The sequence below is a fragment of the Asparagus officinalis genome, chromosome 4 (assembly GCF_001876935.1).
Source record: "Asparagus officinalis chromosome 4, Aspof.V1, whole genome shotgun sequence".
In the NCBI taxonomy this organism is placed as follows: domain Eukaryota; kingdom Viridiplantae; phylum Streptophyta; class Magnoliopsida; order Asparagales; family Asparagaceae; genus Asparagus; species Asparagus officinalis.
In genome coordinates this window covers 146,120,746-146,140,997 of record NC_033797.1, presented here as the reverse complement: position 1 = coordinate 146,140,997, position 20,252 = coordinate 146,120,746, and the positions used below count along the sequence as shown (strand labels likewise).

At 34.4% G+C, this 20,252-nt stretch overlaps 3 long non-coding RNA genes across 12 annotated transcripts; 2 read left to right on the top strand and 1 right to left on the bottom strand.

Moving 5' to 3' along the window:
• On the top strand, positions 1,636-10,359 carry LOC109839667. Of its 10 annotated transcripts, none has more exons than XR_002246689.1 (13): positions 1,639-1,940; positions 2,050-2,117; positions 2,839-2,897; positions 4,779-5,039; positions 5,885-6,634; positions 6,871-7,015; positions 7,229-7,399; positions 7,533-7,619; positions 8,187-8,339; positions 8,651-8,786; positions 9,017-9,118; positions 9,773-9,853; positions 10,056-10,359. It is a non-coding gene; the product is annotated as an uncharacterized LOC109839667 (long non-coding RNA). The 10 variants fall into 10 exon arrangements; XR_002246692.1 differs by lacking the exon at positions 4,779-5,039 and adding an exon at positions 4,264-4,385; XR_002246691.1 differs by having other exon boundaries at positions 1,640-1,940; positions 4,779-4,879.
• On the bottom strand, positions 10,087-10,455 carry LOC109839670. The gene is made up of 2 exons (XR_002246699.1): positions 10,388-10,455; positions 10,087-10,318 (listed from the first exon to the last, which is right to left on the bottom strand). It is a non-coding gene; the product is annotated as an uncharacterized LOC109839670 (long non-coding RNA).
• On the top strand, positions 10,375-11,089 carry LOC109839669. The gene is made up of 2 exons (XR_002246698.1): positions 10,375-10,466; positions 10,617-11,089. It is a non-coding gene; the product is annotated as an uncharacterized LOC109839669 (long non-coding RNA).

Sequence of the window (20,252 nt, the reverse complement as noted above, 5' to 3'; positions counted from 1 at the left end):
GCAAGACCGGACTTCGTCAGAACATTGGACTTAGCTTGAAGCTCGCCAAGCCCGCCTAAGGTTCACCTCTGCATTACAGAGTCAAAACGCACAGGTCGAACCAGCGTTATAACCTTAAAACGCAGAGATATCCTTGTGATATAACATCAAAACGCAGAGTTACGGCACAACTCTGCGTTTTCAGCCTAAAACGCAGAGTTCACCTCTAAAACGGCCCAACTGTGCGTTTTCAGTCTAAAACAGGCTCAACTCTGCGTTTTCAGCCTAAAACGCAGAGTTCATCTCTAAAACAGCACTACCTGTGCGTTTTCAGCCTAAAACAGGCTCAACTCTGCGTTTTCAGCCTAAAACGCAGAGTTCATCTCTAAAACAGCACTACCTGTGCGTTTTCAGCCTAAAACAGGCTCAACTCTGCGTTTTCAGCCTAAAACGCAGAGTTCATCTCTAAAACGCATGCGACCTGTGCGTTTCGACTCCCAGCGAGCGCCCAACTCTACGTCTCATTTTTAAGACGCAGAGTTAAGGTCCGAACGCAAGCGGCCCTTGCGTTTTCAACTCCCAACAAGCGCCCAACTCTGCGTCTCATCAATAAGACGCAGAGTTAAGGCCCAGAACGCTGTTTTCAGCGTTTTGACTCGTTCAAAGCACTAACAGAACGGTTTCAAAACCGTTTTCCCCACTATTTCGGGAGCTGTTTAAGAGGGGGTGGTTACACCCCACTCAGCCCATGGAGGAGCTAATTATCCCCTATAAATATTGGGAAACTCAACTGAGTTCAGATCCTTCTTTTTGGGGGCAGCAAAGAAGAGATATTCGGCTAGCTTTGGAGGGGAATTGTTGGAGTTTTGGAGACCAGCAACAGCAGCTTCTTCCTTGGATTATTAACCGAACTTTCGGTTTAAATCAACTCTTTCATAGAGATAAACTCGCTCTGAGTTATTAACTCGTTAAAAGTTATTTTTTACGACTTGCCACGCAAGTTCTCCACAGCGTCAAATCGTGAGGAGAAAATCACGTTCCAGTAAATCAAAACGTTCGAATCGTCAACGAGAAGCAAACTCGACGCGAGCATTCGAGGGAGGCATCTCACCGCCACCGTGAAGAACCCAGAATTAAACAAAGGGGAGAATCAAATTCATTCTCCTCTCTTTTGTAATCGGAATCCAAATTGTAATCGATTTTGAGAGGAATACAAGTCAATTTTTCTTTCATTGTCTTTTTGCTGTCAATTTCCAACAAACAAAAGATGGCGACTCTGCTGGAGACTAGCTTCTCTAACGAAGAAGTGGTGGCGCAATCTGACGTTCATCTCACTGGAACGACTGTTGAAACTCTGATTATCGAATTTAATCAAGCCAAGTACGAGGAGGCCCTCTCCTCCGGATCCCTTAGCCCCAAGGCTATGCGCAAGATCCACAAAGTCTCCAAGGAGACTAAAGCTCCAATTGTTGCTCCTACGCCGAAGGAATCTCTCTCCTTTAGCCGAGATTGCTCGAGTAGCCCCTCCTCTAAAGGAGTGGGCTCAGTTTATGCCAAACGCAGCACTCAATGGTACGTTGTGCAATCAAAACGTAGCCTTCAGAGGCACGTTTCAACATCAAGACGCGGACCTTTAAAAGAGCCAGTACCTGAAAAACTTTACTCTCCCCAAATTAACCTTCAACCAAAATAAATATACCCAATTTCTCCCAGCGATACAGAAAATTCGACATTAACTTCGGAAATTTCTCACGTCGATTACTCCTTCCTCTCCGCCGAAGCCGAAGTGTTGATCATTTTACATTCTCCGACGAAGCCGAAGCGTTTCCAAAGATGATTATTAATCATCGTTTACCCTTCTCCGTCGAAGCCGAATCGTTACAGAGATTTGCAAAGCTCAGTATTTCTTCAGAATTTCCGCTTTCATCTCCACAATTTTCAGAATTTGGTTATTCACAAAGGTATTTCTTCTTCGTCTTCACTCCTCTATACAAAACCCTAACTCTCCCTTTTAGTTCTTCAGTCCTTAAATTTTGATATAATTTTGCCCCAATTTTCGAATTCCTACAGTTTCAAGCTACAAGAGTTTAAATATTCCAACAGCAGCTGTATCGGTTATGATTTTTTTCTTAATTTAGGTATTTATTCTAATATATACCTGCTTTTCATTCAAATTTTACTTAAGTTATAGTTACAATACGCTCATTTTTAGGTTTACAGTCTTTAATTTACAATAGATGCAGTTTGTCTCATGTTAAAAGTGTGCTAAATCAAGTTTATTTGGTTGTAACCTGTTTTAAATTTTTAATTATTGATCATATGTAAAGTGGACATGTAAATCCTTCAGTCTAAAAGTCCGTGTAGTTAATGTCCCTATCAGAACAATGGATGCTTCATCATCCATGGTTGCATGCACTACATGGATTGATCCGATGATATAACAAGGCACCATTTCTCTACTCTTGATTTATATCCTTGTGATTTTACATAATTAGTTTATATTCATTTTTTGGAAGGTAGTACAATAACAGTGAACAGACATGAATGCCAGTTGACTTGTAGGATACATTCAGATTTTGTTTGTTGCTCAAGGAAAATCGATTTAGGTCAAGCCATCGAAAAATCCAGTTCATTATGTGTTTCGTGTTTTCTTATTTATTCAATACAATGTAACGTACATATTTAGACTGCTAGTGACTGGTGATCCAAACTCCCCCAGTCATTTCCAGTCAAGCTGCATTATTTCTTCAAGATAGACATGACTCATTTGAGTTTTTTTAGTTCTTTATACTATTAACTTTATTGCTACTTGTTTTAGTCTAATAGAATATGAATATGAAGCTTTGTTCTGTTCTGCAGAGTACACAAGTCTCTGGCGGAGCAAAAGATCACGAACTTCAGATTATCGGATCTTAAATGTAAGGTTTCTCATCATTCGAGCTCCTAATTATCATTTAGTCACATGTAGTATCTCCAATCTAATAATTTCCTAAAATTCTATAGAACTTCTTAGTTTGACGTCTTAATTCCTAAAAAACTTGTTAAGAACAATATTTCAGTTCTATAGAACTTCTTACAAGGTTTGAAGCCTTGTTCCTCTAGCCTCTAGCTCTTCTCAACGCTTGATTGCTTGAATAAATTTACTGTTAGAAAAAGGAAAAAGAAAGAAAGAAAGAAAGGATAAGTCTCTTATAGTTGGTTTCTATGCAGGTTGTAAAATTAGCCGAGTTTGAGAGTTTTATCTATTCACATCAGTTCAATTATTTAAATGGGTCTTCAATTTTGCTCAAACTGGGTTTCAATTATTTTACTAAGTCAGGCAAGTGTCTAAAGGCATTCTCGGTGTGATGGGTTTCAAAATTGTCTTCTTTTTTGGGATACTTTTTGAGGCTAATGATGAAGATCATTAAAACTTGCTTGTTTTTAGTAACATTCAAGGTTGCTTGCTTTAAGTTAAAACATAAATAATGTTGTTTTAGGTCGCGCACATATGCATTCATGCATAGTTTCATACTTGATATAAAGACCTTTCGAGATCTTTATATCAAGCCCCTTGGGAATAGCATGAGTTTTGCCAACTATACTCAAGCTTCTTCAGTTATGTAAGCTAGAGTAAAATTTGTTCAAGGACAGCTTGAACAAGCTTGAGGAAGATTTTACTATATCAATTCTAAGTTGCCTCTTAAGATCTCCAAGCTTGCAGAACTTTTTGTATTGCCTTAGATTTTGTGATTCTCAACATTATAGTCTTACATGTGTGTTGGAGAGAAATAACATTACTTCATGCACACGCATGCATTCGCAGACACATATTTATGATGGCATTTCCGTAACATATTCATATCTAGATTTTCCTGATGTATGGTATTTGCATACCCATATTATGTTGTCGTCTTACCTTGAATATGTACATACCGGTGTAAACCTATTGGTATTAATTTGCACCTGGGAAAGTAATACAGTTTATTTATGCAGATAAAACTTCATAAGTCTAATAATGTCGTGAATCTCTCATACTAGATTCCTATACGAAATAACAAAGTAATATCAAGGGAATAGGTGTCTTTTAGAAACGTTGCAAAAGTTACCTGCTATAAGTTCTAACAGTACACAGACCATGGTGAAACAACAATTCTGGAACCAATGAATTGTACAATTACATCTATATGTATGTGCTAGCATGCGAATTTGTGCATGCTCCTTGATGGTCTTAACCTACAGCGTGATTACAAACAATGATAGTGTATTTTGGTGTCATTAATTCTCCCAATTTATTTGTGTCAGATTGAGAAGTAACTGCCCAGGCAGAAAGAAACCATGGAGCTCTCCAAAGACACTTCCACGTTACACCACGAGATTGAAATTAAGTACGACTAACAACAATCTAATCCAACAATATCTCCAAGGTAGGCATGCAACTGGGATACACCTTTCCTCAACATTCATCTCACCTTCTTTTAATACTTTTGAGGTAGCACAGGAACGTATGCCAAGTTAATTATTATTTGTGGTTTCAGATAAATAGAAATGTATGTTTTTTTGGCATGCCAAGTTAATACTTTGATGAGGATTTCTGTGGTAAGATGTCATGTATGTCTCTGTGGTTCATATTATAGTAGAATATTTGTCAGATGGATTCATCCTTTTCTTAGTTAATTATCTAATGATTTGGGAAGTAGAAGAAGATGATAGAACAGTTGGTGAATGTTCAAAATTTTTATGTTATGTATTCTTTTCTTTTTACTTGTTTCCAAACAGATCATATTGCTAAGTTCTGATAACTTCTAAAATTTTGGCAGATGCCAACCTGGCTTTGATCAACTCTGCAGAGAGGAGAAGTCTCAAATTCCTCAAAAAACATATGTTCACGGAGCGCAAATATGGAGAGTTAATTGCAAAAGTACCTCTTGTAGTTTCACCTAATTGCAAAGAGACCCCCGTAGTTCTATTTGTTACAAACAGAACCACTATAGTTCTACTTGATGCAAATAGACCTCTAAGTGAAATTCTTTCTACTCTTAAAATCGTTAAGAATGTTTGAGGAAGTCTACAGTTTATTGGTGAGAATCGCACTTGCATTTTTTCACTTTTGAAAGAATAAAAAATGTTCACTTATGCGGTGTATCCACACTTCGGCCAATACTTCAAGGGTCTATTCACAACATATTTTCTATAATTGTACATGAAATGGACAATACCAATTTTTGGTGCAATGGTTTGGTTATCTCGCCATATTTTCATTATGTTGAAACTCCCAGGAAGATATGCATCTATTGAAATTGCAAGCTATATTAAAGCTTCCTCATTAGGTAATAATTTATTTCCAAAGACTATATATATGGAGCATCTTTATGTCTGATTTTTTTTTCTGAACATGCTGAAGGTATTGAAAACCTCAGAGGCTTCTGAACAATTTTTTGTAAAACCCTTATTTGTTTGTAGCGAAAATGTGAAAAAAAAGTAAATTCTAATGAATAGAACCTAAATTGCCTCAGAGAAAACAATTACATTGGTGTTATGCTTAATTTCAAAATACGAAAATTTCAGAATGAAATCACATAAAGATATATGCTATAAATGATGACTGGATATATATCACACCTACCATCAAAATTATTCAATTTATTTCAATATCAACTTCACAACATGTATTTCTCAACAACTTAGTTTTTTTGACATATCAAAAATTCTGCCTTGTTAAATGGTATGATGAGGTTGTTCTCAGCACATATGTCTCTAATTAGAATAGGTTACAGTCCAATTAGTTGTGGTCCAGTTTTCCTTCAAGAGGTACAAGAATATTGTTCCTAATAATTTAACATTTTTTCGACAATGGTTTAAATATTCCAACAGCAGCTGTATCGAGATTAGAAAGTAAGTTGAGTTGAGTTCTTTTATTTTTCAGATTGTGACTCAGAACGGGAAGCTGATGCCGAATCTGAATCTCGATCAGCAGAGCACCAAAGTCCTGAATGTGACTGTTCTTCAGAGGATCGATCCATGAGCTTCAGCTTCTTAGCATCCTTTTAATTACTAAATAATGCACAAGTTGTTATGAAGCTCATCTAGTCCTTTCTTCCCCCTTAATTGTTATTTGGTTGTTTGTTTGCATATTATGACGGGAGCATGTTTATTAGGATGGAGTGCAACGGAGTACATTCTTTTTGTTACAAATAAATGTTTATTTTCCCTGCCTGCCTATATAGGGTTACAAATGATAAAATTGCATTCCTTGTATTATAAGTCAATATGTGTGTTTGGTTTATCATCAGTTCTGTGATGAGGTGTCCCCTTAGTTTAACAGCACCTCAACTCAGGTAAGATGAAAATACCCTGATATCAGATACCTTTGATGTAAAGCTGCTTATCATTTTGGCATCACTCCTAGACTTCTTTTTGTCCTGAAAGTTGCATGAAATTATCTCCTTGAGTTTTATTATATCACTTGTATGATAATTCAAATGAGTTGATTGTTGAATACAGTGCCTTGCTGCATTCAAAACTAGCTTTATGTTTTATTATTTTTAGTTTTGCTATGGATGTTAGTGACTATTCATTGTAATGACAATTGTTTCTGATATTGCAGTCCTTACTCCCTGAGATTAGGGACTTTATGTGTTCACTATCAGTGTTAGAGGCAGACATATTTCTGAAGGTAACACCATTACCCCTTAATCATCTGATATATTAACTATTTATGTTAAGCCAATGGTATATATCCTTGAATTCTTCAAATATCACATTACTTTGTTTTTGTTTGTTTTGGTCACATTAATTTCCTGCACACAACAAAATATGTTTTCTACATGTGAGTGATGTAGATCATAACTTTACACATGAATAGAGGTGTAGGTACGTACATATTTTTAGCTGACTCATTTTGCGACACAGAAAATTTGGTGGAGGATATCTTGTGAGATTTTGAGTATGAAATCCAACCTCCATACTTGTTGTACCGGAATGCAGCTCAAGAAGTTAATGGTATATGGTTTTACAACCAACAAGAATGTGAAGCTGTTAAAGCTCTTTTCCAGAGGTCAGTACTTAGTGGTTCAAAAACTTACACCTCATAATTGTATATAATATAGTATTATACTTTATGCAATGTATTTCCAGTATTGGTGTAACTTTTTTCCCATAGTAAGATACCATGTGCTATTTTAGTCCTCGTCTTAAATGTGCTTATATAAAAGAAATTCATTTTTAAATTTATCTTTGCAATGAAAATAAATATAGTACCATTTTACAGGAAGAACACAGAGCACATGATCTCTTTTATGCCCTATGGATTCCCGAACTCTTTATGGAGAGAGTCCAAAATAATGGAGAGTGGTCATTGTTTTGCCCTAATGAAGCTCCAGTATTGACTGATTGCTGGGGCAAGGAGTTTAATAAGTTGTACACAAAATATGAGAGAGAGGTAAACCTTCTCTGATTTAAAAAATTGGATCTAATAAGATTTGTTAGGGAAAAAGTATGAAATAGGTTTTGATGAAATATGTCTCCCGTAAGCTCTCACCTAATGGTTGATAATCTATTCATTCATTTTTCAGGATGTTCCTATTGAGTCACATCCATCAAAGTTGGTTAGAAGCACAGGATCAAATAACAGATACTTTGATTTCTATAAACTGGCTGAGGTTTGCTATTCTTACAGTATTAGGTGCTAAGAATGATTCCCACTGAAACTGTTGTGTGCAACTTGAATTCAATTGAGTAATGTAATCCATTGTTGAATTAAGCATTTTGCGTGAAGGATGGTGAGAAATTAAGCTAAATATTAGAATCTTAATTAACGGTGTAGTTTGTCAACTTGTTGGAAATATGAATTAGTCATTAGCTAAATTTAGTAGTACGGTGGGAACTCAAGCAATTGGGTAATGCTGGTGATGAATGATGCATTTCACCAGATTGATACCTTTTACGGCGATAAAACAGTTGATTTCTGAGATAAAACAATGCATTTGCTTACCTTATGATTTTATGACTATTACATTTAAAGCCTGGTTAGTATGGCAGTCTGTTCGGGTCTCATAGAAGGCCTTTCGGCTAATCTAGAACTAAGAAGTTTCAAGATCTGAGTTCATTAGTCATATATTCTGCAGCACATCTTGCTTCAAAAGAACACATACAATTTTATTATTATTTTGTTTTTTTTAACGATGGTAAAGGTAGTTGCAGTATTAACTTAATTTTTAATTTTACAGCTTGAAGATCTTTCTACCAATGACAATCCTAGCTCTGTTAGTTCTTATTCCGGTGAATGTATAAGATGGGACATTGAAAAATATTAACAAAGACATAGTTTTCAGTGGCATTGATAAGCTCTCAATTTCAAATGTTACGGAGGGTTCTCAACGGTAAGTTGCTTTTCTAAAGTAAATAATTCTATCTAGAATAATAGCCACTCTTAAATTACTGTCTTCTTTGTTTTGCTTTCATGATTTTTTATTATTCTGCTCACAATTTGGCATGCGGTGGCAAGTCTTAAAATTTACAGATAATTTCCTTACTTTGACTAGAAAAATAGTTCATCAAAACGGAGTATCTAAGTTATATCCCTGTCTTACTTGCTTTATGTGCCAGTTTATTTGTTTTAATTCCAATTACTTTCCATTTCCAGTTTAATTACTACTATGGACTTAATATAATTATTTTGGTTATAATTTAGGTTATGGTTTCACCGGTCAATGGCATAATTGTTCACCATATGGACTTGCTACGTCCTTTACAAGGAGTATGGACATATAGCCTTCATGAGATTGCATTTTCTAGAAGATCAATATCGTCGTGCTGCTCAGTTCACTGTAAGTACGGGTTAAGTACACTGTAAGTATGAGTTTGCCACTTGTTGAGTGATCGTCATCCAATGGTTAAAATAAGTTCAACTTGATCTAACTATGTCTACTTTGATTTGACTTGAAATGTTGAAACATAAGTTTGATCTCATGTTGCACCTTTGTACAAGTTAATCATTTACGGTAGTCACTTACTACTTCGAATTTATGATTTAGTTTGTTCATTTATCTATTTACAGGTAGTTGTCAGAAATAACCCACATGTTTCTAGGCAATCTATATCAAAAAGCGTGGATCAATTTTTTCACCAGAACCATCCTGAACACTACCTTGGCCACCAGGTAATAGATGTTTCTCATGAGAAGTTTACTATCCTTATAGTGTTTATAAATATAATATTTCTCTTCCCTTATTAACAATTCACTACGTGTTATTTTGCACTTGAATTATTTAGTAAAATTCCATTTCTCAACTGTTTGTGTACTGGAACAGCTACCAATTCCTTAAAACAGCACTAACTTACCGAAATATTTAATATGTAAACTTTAATAATTTAGAGTGGTAATCTTTAATATGTATTGTGTATTGGTCATGGGCTAATGATATGTAATCTTTAATTAACAGTTGAGATATAGTTTTACACATTTAACAAAGAAGTTGAAGTGTGTGTTTAATATTGTGTATTGGTTAAAATATTAAATATGTAATCTTTAATATGTAATAATATGACAGGAGGAGAAATATTTTGGCATGTAGAAAACTAAGTCAATAATTATTTCTAACGTGTTAAACTATTGGTTGAACTGGTTTTGATGACATATATGACAAATCAGTTATCAATTATTCCAATCAAACACATTTAACAATAATATAGTAAAGGTTCCTTAACTTAAAACATGTTTCATCGAGAAAAGCCATGATCCAGAGGATCTTCCTCTAACCATGATAGTTCTTCTAATCTTACTACTGATCCATCTGATTCTTTTGTATGTCAGAAAGGATTTCTTGGGCTTTGTGGTGTAAGAACGGATGCAATTGACTACTATAGTGAAAGCATCTAGGAAATTGACAAATACGTAAGTCAATTATATTTCCTAAGAAGTTTCCTGCATCACTTCAGACATAAGTACTTCAAAGGGTATTAATGTATGGATGTTAATGAGAGAGTAAGGTATATCATCATATTGATTAACCCTGAGCCTTTAATAGATGCATTTTCATATGAAAAAAACTAATTTCCAGCTTTGTTCTGAACTTTTATTTTGTCTTTTGGTTCAGTTAGTAGCAGAGCGTCAGATAATTCTCAAAGATCCAAAGTCTATCATGCCTGTAGCATTTGTTTCATTTGACTCGAGATGGGCTGGCTGCTATTTGTGCTCAAACTCAGCAAAGTAGGAACCCAACACGCTAGTTAACTTACTGGGCACAAGAGCCACGCGATGTTTACTGGAAGAATCTAGCTATACCATTTGTTTCTCTCATCATCAGAAAACTGCTTATATCATTATCTGTGTTCGCTCTGGTATTCTTTTACATGATACCTATTGCTGACGTGCAGTCACTGGAAAATCTCGATAGTGTGTTCGCTCTGGTATTCTTTTACATGATACCTATTGCTGACGTGCAGTCACTGGAAAATCTCGATAGCCTGGAAAAATCGGCTACTTTCCTCAGGCCTATGATAGATCTGTAAGTACTTCTGTCTTGGGATTTTAATAAAATGATGAATAGGTCACTAACTTAGTTAACTTAAGCATCTGAGAAGATCAAATGAACCTTATTTTTGACTCAAGTATCAATTTATTTTAAGTTTGCACATTATTGTTGTACGTGTTTCAGAATAAAGTAATTCATTGATGAGATATATGCAATTGCTTCCAAGCGAGAAAACCTGCAAAGGGAGATGGAACGGCGGATAGTAACACAACATATGACTTGCATGGATGTATAACATCACACTCAGTCTTCTGATGATTCCCAAAAACATCTGAGAAGAAGCTTGGTTATGTTCTTGTTAGCGGAGCAACAAACAATCAAAATGCAATTGACCAACCTTTAAGGAGAGCTGGACGGTTTGATCGTGATAAGTCTTTGGGTGAACCTGATGAAAAAACCACTGCTAGAGATCCTGTCAGTTATTACTCGAAAATGTAAATGTGTGTTTTGGAGAGAGTGGAGTCAATGAGATATAGTTTTATATAATAATTATGTCCTTTTGAACTTTTAAGTGTTTCATAAAATTACAAGCTGAGTATTGCATGATTGCAAGGTTAGATGATCAATGAATTCCTATCGTTCAATTGCATTGCAAATGAGCATGGTTATGGTTGGGATATTCACATGAGTTGGAAAGAAAAAAAAAATTATGTTGTTTGTCTAACTTTGATTTGGATGAATCCTCAGGTACAAGTTCATGTGAAAATAAACTAAACAATATGATGCTTTTTGTTATATGTCATGGTATCTGTAGAATTTGATTTTCGTTCAAATAGAGTACTACCTTATGTAGAGTATACAATTAAGTAATTAACTATGATTTAAATTTATCTACAGGAAAGTTCATTTTCTTATCAATCTATTTCAAAGTGTTAACTTCATGACCGATATAATTCATCAATCTAAAGGGAAACACAAAGTTTAGAATATTTTGCTTGGATTTAAATCCACATCTTCAAACATTACTTTTACATATATTCTTGTTATTGTATTTGATTGATCAATCAACTTGTACATACAACCACTCCAATATTGCATAATTGATCCTTAAATATAAACGTATTATTCAAACATTTTTAATTTTAAGCTTATGTTCATATATATTGTGTACATTCATTAAATTTATACCAAATCTTTCCATAAATATTATTAAAATTAAAATTAATATCAAAAATTTTACCACGTGCATTGCACGTGCAATCTAACTAGTACTCTTTTTAAAAGCACGAGTTTGGGAAAGTCTTTCTGTAAACAAAAATATCCTTGAAATTCAAATACTAATTCATTAAGTAAGAGTAAGTTGATAAATTGATAAATTCTTATTGGATATACATAGTATGAAGATAAGGATATAGTTTAAATTAAAATGTAAATCTGAATGAAAATATTAAATGCCAAATTCACAAATGTTTACAATATTAAGGGTGTATATGCATAAACCAAACAATTTAACGAGGCAAAATAATGCCTATTCTAAAGATCGAACCCAGGAGTAGTGCAGACCTACAAATGTACATAATGTGAACATGGTATCTGCAAAATCCACCAAACAAATCAAAGAGACAAAATCTTTCTCAAAAATAAAAAACAAAAATTAAAACAAACGGCTGCGATCTAAGGACACAACGTGACGATCTCTCACCGACTAAAATTCAAGTAGTTTACAGTAGTGCATAATTAGTTTTAACATTTAATTATACTATTATTATTTAAATATTTATTTTCTTCTTATTAAATTAGATTAGATTATCTTAATTAATTATATTTTATATTTAATCTTTTCATATTAAGAAATAGCAATAATTTTCACAGCACTTTCATATCTATTTTATTCTTATTAGATTAGATTATATTATTTTAAAATAATTAATTATATTGTATATTTGATCTTTTTTTTAGATCAAGAAATTACGATAATTTTCGCAGCACTTTCATCTCCTTCAACATATATGTGTCTTTGTTATTTTCTTCTTATTAGATTAGATTAGATTGTTTAAAAATTATGAATTATAAAATTATGTCTTTGTTATTTTCTTCTTATTAGATTAGATTAGATTGTTTAAAAATTATGAATTATAAAATTACAACAATTTTCACATTACTTTCATCTATTTTTTCAATTACAACAATTTTCACATTACTTTCATCTATTTTTTCCCTTATTAGATTATATTAGATTATTTTAAAGTAGTTAATTATATTAGACTATATTAGATTATAATTTAGATTATATACAAATTTAAAAAAATAATGTTGTGTATGCAAGTATATAAAGGTATATTTATCCTCGTTTAACACTTTATATTTATTTCCAAAGTTTACTCTATTACTTTCATCTATTTCACAATTTATTTAAAAATATTTAAATAAAATTATGACAAATGTAATAATCCATGTTATAGATTTTAAATCAAAATGAATCTGACTTATTTTATAGTACAAAAATAAGTAAATAATAAATAAATTTAATATTTAACCACGTGCATTGCATGTGCACAAAAACTATTATATACATATATATGAGATGACACAATAAGATTTCTATCGTAAGCTAGCTCAGTTATCTATCCGATATTATTACCAATACCTTCCATCCTGATTTACACCCCACATGATCTATATGTAGAAAAATTACATAATTTAGAAGTATCTTTACTAAATTCTTAACAATCCAAAAATTATAAACAATATTCTTAAAAATCTAAAATTTGTACAAAGACTGTTAATTTAAAAAAGCATAGACAACCTCTTAGAAATAATTTTTTCTTGAAAAATCATTAAACTTTTAAAAATTGCCAAACAACCCCTTATATAGCTACAAGTTACAAATTTATGTTTGAATGTTCTAAGAATTATGAACATCAGGACCCCTTGAAAAACACAGAAGTTACAAAAACACACTCAAAAATCTAAAATTGGTTTATAGAAAAAATCATAAAAAATTGAAATTCTTGAACAACCTTAACACTGTGAAATTATAGGCACAACCCTAAACTTTGGAAATTACTAACAACCTCCACACTAAAAAATTTAAAAAATATAAAAAGCACACTAAATATACGAAAACTATCAACAGTCCCCGAACAAACTTGAAATTATAGACAACACCTAGAAAAAAAATTCCAAATAATGCCCCTTGAATGTCATTATTAACTAGTAACATATTGATATATAACTTTTATTATTTTTAAACTGATATTTTGGATCATGTAACTAATATTCTTTTTCGGTCTCATGTGAATTTTGTGACGTATGAATTTGGTATTGATCTCCCATTGTATTAGTTGTTATGCATTTGTTATATAGCATAAAAGTTCTTTGATATGTTTGTTAGATCAAATCAAAGTTGTAAAATTATAAGTTAGAATTTTTGATATGTCTGTTAGATCAAAGTTCTAAAATTTGTAAGACATAACTGTTAGGTCTCATGTTTATGAACCTATTATCTAATCTAGTTTTGATAATTAACAAACAGTTCCTAACAACGTTTGTCGAGTGTTTATATTTGCTTGTTAGGTATTCCACACAAAGATCCTCCGTTGGAGGTTGGTTGGAATTGAGCTTAACGATGATATTCAAAGGAGGTTGGCGGAATCAGAATGAAGCTTTGCATTTCAAGCCAAGATCCAATACTACTTCATCCGCATACCAAGACGAGCTTATTGAAGATTAATTGCCTTGCGTAATAGTGTTTTAGGTTTATACTTTGTGTGTTTATACTTAGAGCTCAAAATTCATACACACACATTTGTTTTGATTTATCGTTTATTTTTTATTTATCACCGTTTTGGATTATAGACTTAACAACACAATTTTATATCTGTCCTCAAGTCTATAAATCTATTTTAATGTGTTTCAAAACTTGTTTGAAAGAAATTCATCAATATCAAGTTTTAACAAGTTCATATGGTTTACCGCTTTAAAAAATAATGTGTTGTGGATTAATATCTTAATATAATTGTTGTATATCTTTCTATTTAAAAAATTTTTGAGATCATTTTGTCAAAATAAAGTATTTTAAACGAATTTGTTTTTTGACTGATTTTGCCAAATGACGAGTTTTCACAAATGGAAAATGTGTTTTCAAAAAAAAATTCTTTAACATGTTTAATTTCATCTACACAAACATTATCCAAAATTTTACTAGTTTTAGAGTTTATTTGTTATTTTAAATTGTATTTTCAAAGTCGGATATTTTGGAAAAAATAGGTGTCTGGAATATATGTTATCGGTCGACCGATCAGTTGCAACCGGTTGACCGATTAGAAATAGTTTTTCAGACCCTGCAGACAAATCGCTCATCAGTTGGCCGACACACAATGATCGGTTGACCGATGGCTGATGTTCAGTCGACCGATACAACAATGTCGGTCAATCAAATGAGCTCGAGATGTTTTAGTCTACCAACGGTCATCTAGTCGGTCGACCGACCATGGTCTATTAGACGAACGAAACTACTGTAACGGCTAGTTTTCGTCGGTCGATCGAATGAGCTCGAGATGTTTTAGTCTATCAACGGTCATCTAGTCGGTCGACCGACAATGGTCTATCGGACGACCGAAACTACTGTAACGGCTAGTTTTCTAGACTCCATGAGTTTGGGGATTTTGTCGGTTTTAAGGATTTTTCTTAGGATTTGGGATATTGTTTTGAGTGCCTATAAATATTTTTCAGCCCTCATTTGTTCAATAACTAAGAGAAGTTTAAAAACAAGTTTGCAAGTTTTGTTTAAGAGTTTTAAAAAAAAATTAAGTGTGTTGTTTATGTGAAGAGACTTTCACAAGAGGAGGAGATTATTTCGGTTTTGAGAATCAATTTTCATATCTCTATCTCTCTTGTTTTTAGAGAAGTTTTTCTAAACTCAATCTCTAGCAATTATATTTTGTTCATGATTTCTATAAGCTAGATTTTTTAGTTGAGTTTAATTTTTGTTATTCTCATTGTTCACACACACACACCCTTTGAGCTTTAAGAATTTCAGATATAGTATTTAGGTTGTGAGAGTGTTACATTGAATGTGAGCTTTAATTTCGTTCTCATCTTTGTTGGAGAACAAAACACTTATTAGATCTTGTAATTATTGAGAGAACACATTGTAATACACAAGGACACTTAGAGAAGTAGTTAGTAAGAGACATGGTCAATTCCAAGAGAAGTGGCGTCGATTGTAAATCCTAGGGAGATGTCATAATTTCAAGCGCTTGAGGAAGGTAACACGAGCTAGGCCAACACTTAGAGGAGCGTATTGTGTATTAACAATAGTGTGGGATTGTAAACGTTTATCGGTGAGCGTTGAAAACCGATTTGTGTAGTTACATTTGTGTTGATAGTGGAGATTCTCCTCTAGGGTGAGGAGCGGAGACGTAGGTCAAGGGTGACTGAACTCCGTGATTACTTGCTTGTGTTTGAGTTTGGCATTGGTGTACTTTTATTCTCTTATTGTTTATATCACCTATTGCTTTATATTTGTTTATCCTTGCATATATTTTCTTGTATATCATATTTGCTAGGATAATCAGTAAATAAGGTTTTAAATTGGCATTAAATCGGATTAGATTAGAAAATACCATATTCACCCCCCAAGGTACTTTCAATAACTAATTTAATGTATTATCAAGTTTGATATTAGTCTACCAAATTTTATCATCATCAATTCGAGGTTTAAAAACATGATTTTATTTTGTGCAATAAATGATATGGTACATATGAACTATTTCACAAACAAGTTACAGTAAAGATATAAATTTTTTCTTGTAAATAAATAAAGACATAAACCCGAATTAAATAATTAGAATATTTGACCACGTCCAATACACGTACCATTCACACACACACACATACATACATATGTGTGTATGTATGTATATATACACACATATATGTATGTGTATTTGTACATGTATATGTACATATATATGTATATATACATATGTGTGTGTATCGTTGATGTCAGTTATCGAACATGGATTTATATGTAAACTATAGGGGCGTTAGGGTCCTCAAGCTCCCTTAGATGACTGATTCCAGTGCCAGATGTTCTATCTTGCACATGAAGAACTCGTGAGAGGCCAGAGTTGGAATCTCTGGTGGTTCCTTTGACGATCAAGTCAGTATTTGAGCTTGAGTGGAGAAGTAAGAGATAAGTAAAGAAAGTTATTCACAATTGCTTAGAATACCCATACCTTTCCATAGATAGTTACCTTTTATAGTAGGTAAGAGGAGCAGATAGGTAACTTTGGCCGAGTCGAGCTGGCCGCCTAGTCATCATCTACTTTACATGTGTCAGCTGTTGAAGGGGGTGAGTCACCCAAGCGTTTAATGGGTGGGTGATAGGAGGCGCATAGTGCTAACGAGGTCCGATGAGTCATAAAGACTATTGGGGCTAAAGCGATGATGATTCTGATCACGAATTTTAAGATGATAGCAATTGACTGTCGACGGGGGGCTTAAGGACACACTTCCGCTTGACTTGTCTCATCTGAAGCCGGTAATCACTGCCTTTTTAGTCAACCTCACAAGTTATCGGCCTGGAAGGCCAAATGATAATAGGGAATGGAGTCGATTAGAGTGGTAGGCTAAGTGAGGATGTTTTTCATCTTGATCCTATGGGTAGGTCAACAAGTACCGACTTTTCAATCGGCTTTTTAAGTTGTCGACCTGTTGGGTCAACCATTGGAGCTGCTCGAGTCGTCTCTCTGTAAATATGGCTATTTAGCCATAGGGTGGGGCACGAGTCGTCCTCCTAATGAGATCAACACTTAAACTATTTTACATGCAATAACACACACACACGTGTGCGTGTGTGTATGTGTATGTGTGTATATATATATAGATATAATATAGATATAGATATCTATCTATATCTATATATATCTATATCTAAATCTATGTAGATATAGATATTTATCTGTATCTACACACACACATACATACATATGTACATTATATATGTACATACACACACATACATATATATACATATACACACACACATACATGCATGCATGCATACATACATAGATACACACACACATATTATTAGAAGATATTTTTATCAAAATATAAATCCTAACGAAAAAAAAGAAGAAGAAATAACCAAAACAAATTAAGAATTAGAATTGCTGGCCTGAAAGGGGGCAATCATGATATTATTGCCCTATAACAGCAATTGCTGTCTTCGCAGAGGCAAATGAGCGCAACTGTGAAATTGTGATAATTGTCCTCTTTAGATTGCCCATAATTGAGGTTACTGTGAATCTCAAGCCTTGTAATACCCTAACCCTTGAGAGGTTGATGTGATTAGTATTGATAGATTTGAATGGAATACTCATACCACCAAGATGCATCTTCTTTTCGGTAACCCAACTCTTAGAAACTCCAAAGTTAAGCGTGCTTGGCCTGGAGAAATTCTAGGATGGGTGACCCCCTGGGAAGTTTTCCAGGGAGCGCGTGAGTGAGGACAAAACGTGCTGAAAAGACATGTTGTGGTTTGTGAGGCCAGTCCATCAGATCTAATAGCTTACCGACTCCGGGATTCCGGGGCGGGGCGTTACAAGCCTCTTGCTCAATGGATGCTTACTCTGACAAAAGAGGGAGAATTGATAAGAAATGTGAAGAGATAATAGAATTTCTTTGAGAGAGACTGAGGAGTTGTTTACTTGATTTCTCTTTTGTATTTGAGTTTTCTTACGGAAGAAAAGTTTATAGATGTTGAGATTGTCAAAGTTCTTTAGCAAAAGAGGGATCGGTTCTGTTTTTAAGTAGAAATGGATGAATAAAAAAGGAACATGTGATGTGTTTTTTAGATTCAAGGAAAATGAAATAGTTCTCGTTGGGTTTGAATACGGTTTAAACCTGTTAGGTATCCACAATAAAATTATAACCAAAAGATATGAGAAACTCGAATCTTTTCCTAATCAATTTTCCCAACGTATATACGACTTTGAAGTCGTGCTGAGCGCTGACACTCTGAAATCAGGAGTAGCATGTTCTTGACCAGCAAGATAAATGCCTGGACCGATTACTTACAGTCAGAGCCCCCGCACGCGTGTATCACTTAAATGGACATTTCATTGTCGACTTCTTTTAGCTGCTTGCTCATGCATTTTGACTGATGATGCTAATATATGCTGATAATGAAATTGTCCATTATATATATATGTATATTATTTTTCTCGACTAACTTTTTTGTTTTTATCTCATTGCAACTTGCGGATTACTTGCCAATTGCTCTTTCTTCATGATTTTATTTGATGAATAATAATAATAATAATAATAATAATCTTGAAGAGATCGAGACAGCTAGCTAGAGGCCACGGTGTTGGGAAATAAACAGTACAACAATACATTTCCCGTCTTTGTGATGAGATGAAAACAAAATAGAAGAGAGAAAAAAAGCACAAAGAGAGATTGCACATACAAGATTTACCGAGGTTCAGCTCAAATTGAGCCTACGTCCTCACCCGCCCTTTCTTCATCGTTTCTACTATAATCAAATGAAAGCTTACAAAGGATCTTCTCTCAAGTTGGTATAACTTAACTTGAGGATCACTTTTTCTCAAACTCACTTGATGATTATAACTTTCTCTCAAACTCACTTGAGGATTATAGATTGTATATGGTTCTTATTCTTGCTTCTTGTTTTCAACATTCACCATCTCTCCTCTATTTATAGGGAGGATATGCCTCTTGGATACACCATATTCATTGCATGGGGAAGTTCAAAGACTAGCCATTGCTTTTTCCAATGCATGGGGAAAGACAATCTATCAATACATGCAACAAGAGAACGTGTACATGTAGACTCTGGAAGGTGAAGACATTCTAGAAAGGGAAAATTGCTTGGAGGAAGCAAAATAAATTGGGCCAATCATCCCCACCCCCAGCCCAACAACCATAACCCATAACCCCTAAAATTAAAAAACATATGCAACCAACTCCCAAACCCACTGCCCAAGAAAACAACTTCCCAAATTACCCTTCTTCTCCATTAAAACTCAATCCATTTCCTCCCCTCCCCTCCTCATTCGTACTCTCCTCCTCCACGAAGCCCTCCTCGGCTCAGTCCGCCTCCTCCCCTCCCCTCCCCTCCTCCCCCTCCTCCGTCGCATCCTCTCCTCCTCCCCTTTCCCCTCCTCCCCTCCTCCTCCCTCCGCCGTCGCATCCTCTCCTCTTCCCCCTTCCCCCTCCTCCTCGACCCCCTCATCGGCTCAAAGAATAGACCTCCTATCTGCAATTAACGAAAACAAGGGGGAGGGGGAAAAGTGGGTCTATGTTTTTGTTTGTTGAGCGAGGGTCTTGTGCTGAAAAATCTGGGGGCTGTTGCATTTTTGAGATAACAGAAGAAGGGATTTTGGTGCGGCTAAAAAGCAAGCCCGCTGTCTTTTTGCCAAGTGGCCTCGTTTTGAAAATCCGACTAAGCTTTGTGGTGGCACTTTGATCCTATCAAGAGTGGGAAATTGACCAATGCAACTCTCTCTTCGTGCTGATTTTTATAACAGAAGAAGGGATTTTGGTGCGGCTAAAAAGCAAGCCCGCTGTCTTTTTGCCAAGTGGCCTCGTTTTGAAAATCCGACTAAGCTTTGTGGTGGCACTTTGATCCTATCAAGAGTGGGAAATTGACCAATGCAACTCTCTCTTCGTGCTGATTTTTTCTTTGTTTTTTGATTTTTGTTTTGTTCTACCCTCAATTTATTCATATTGTTGGCAGGTTAGCATTATAGAATAGTTAGGCGTTATAGAAATACCGAGTGATGGAGT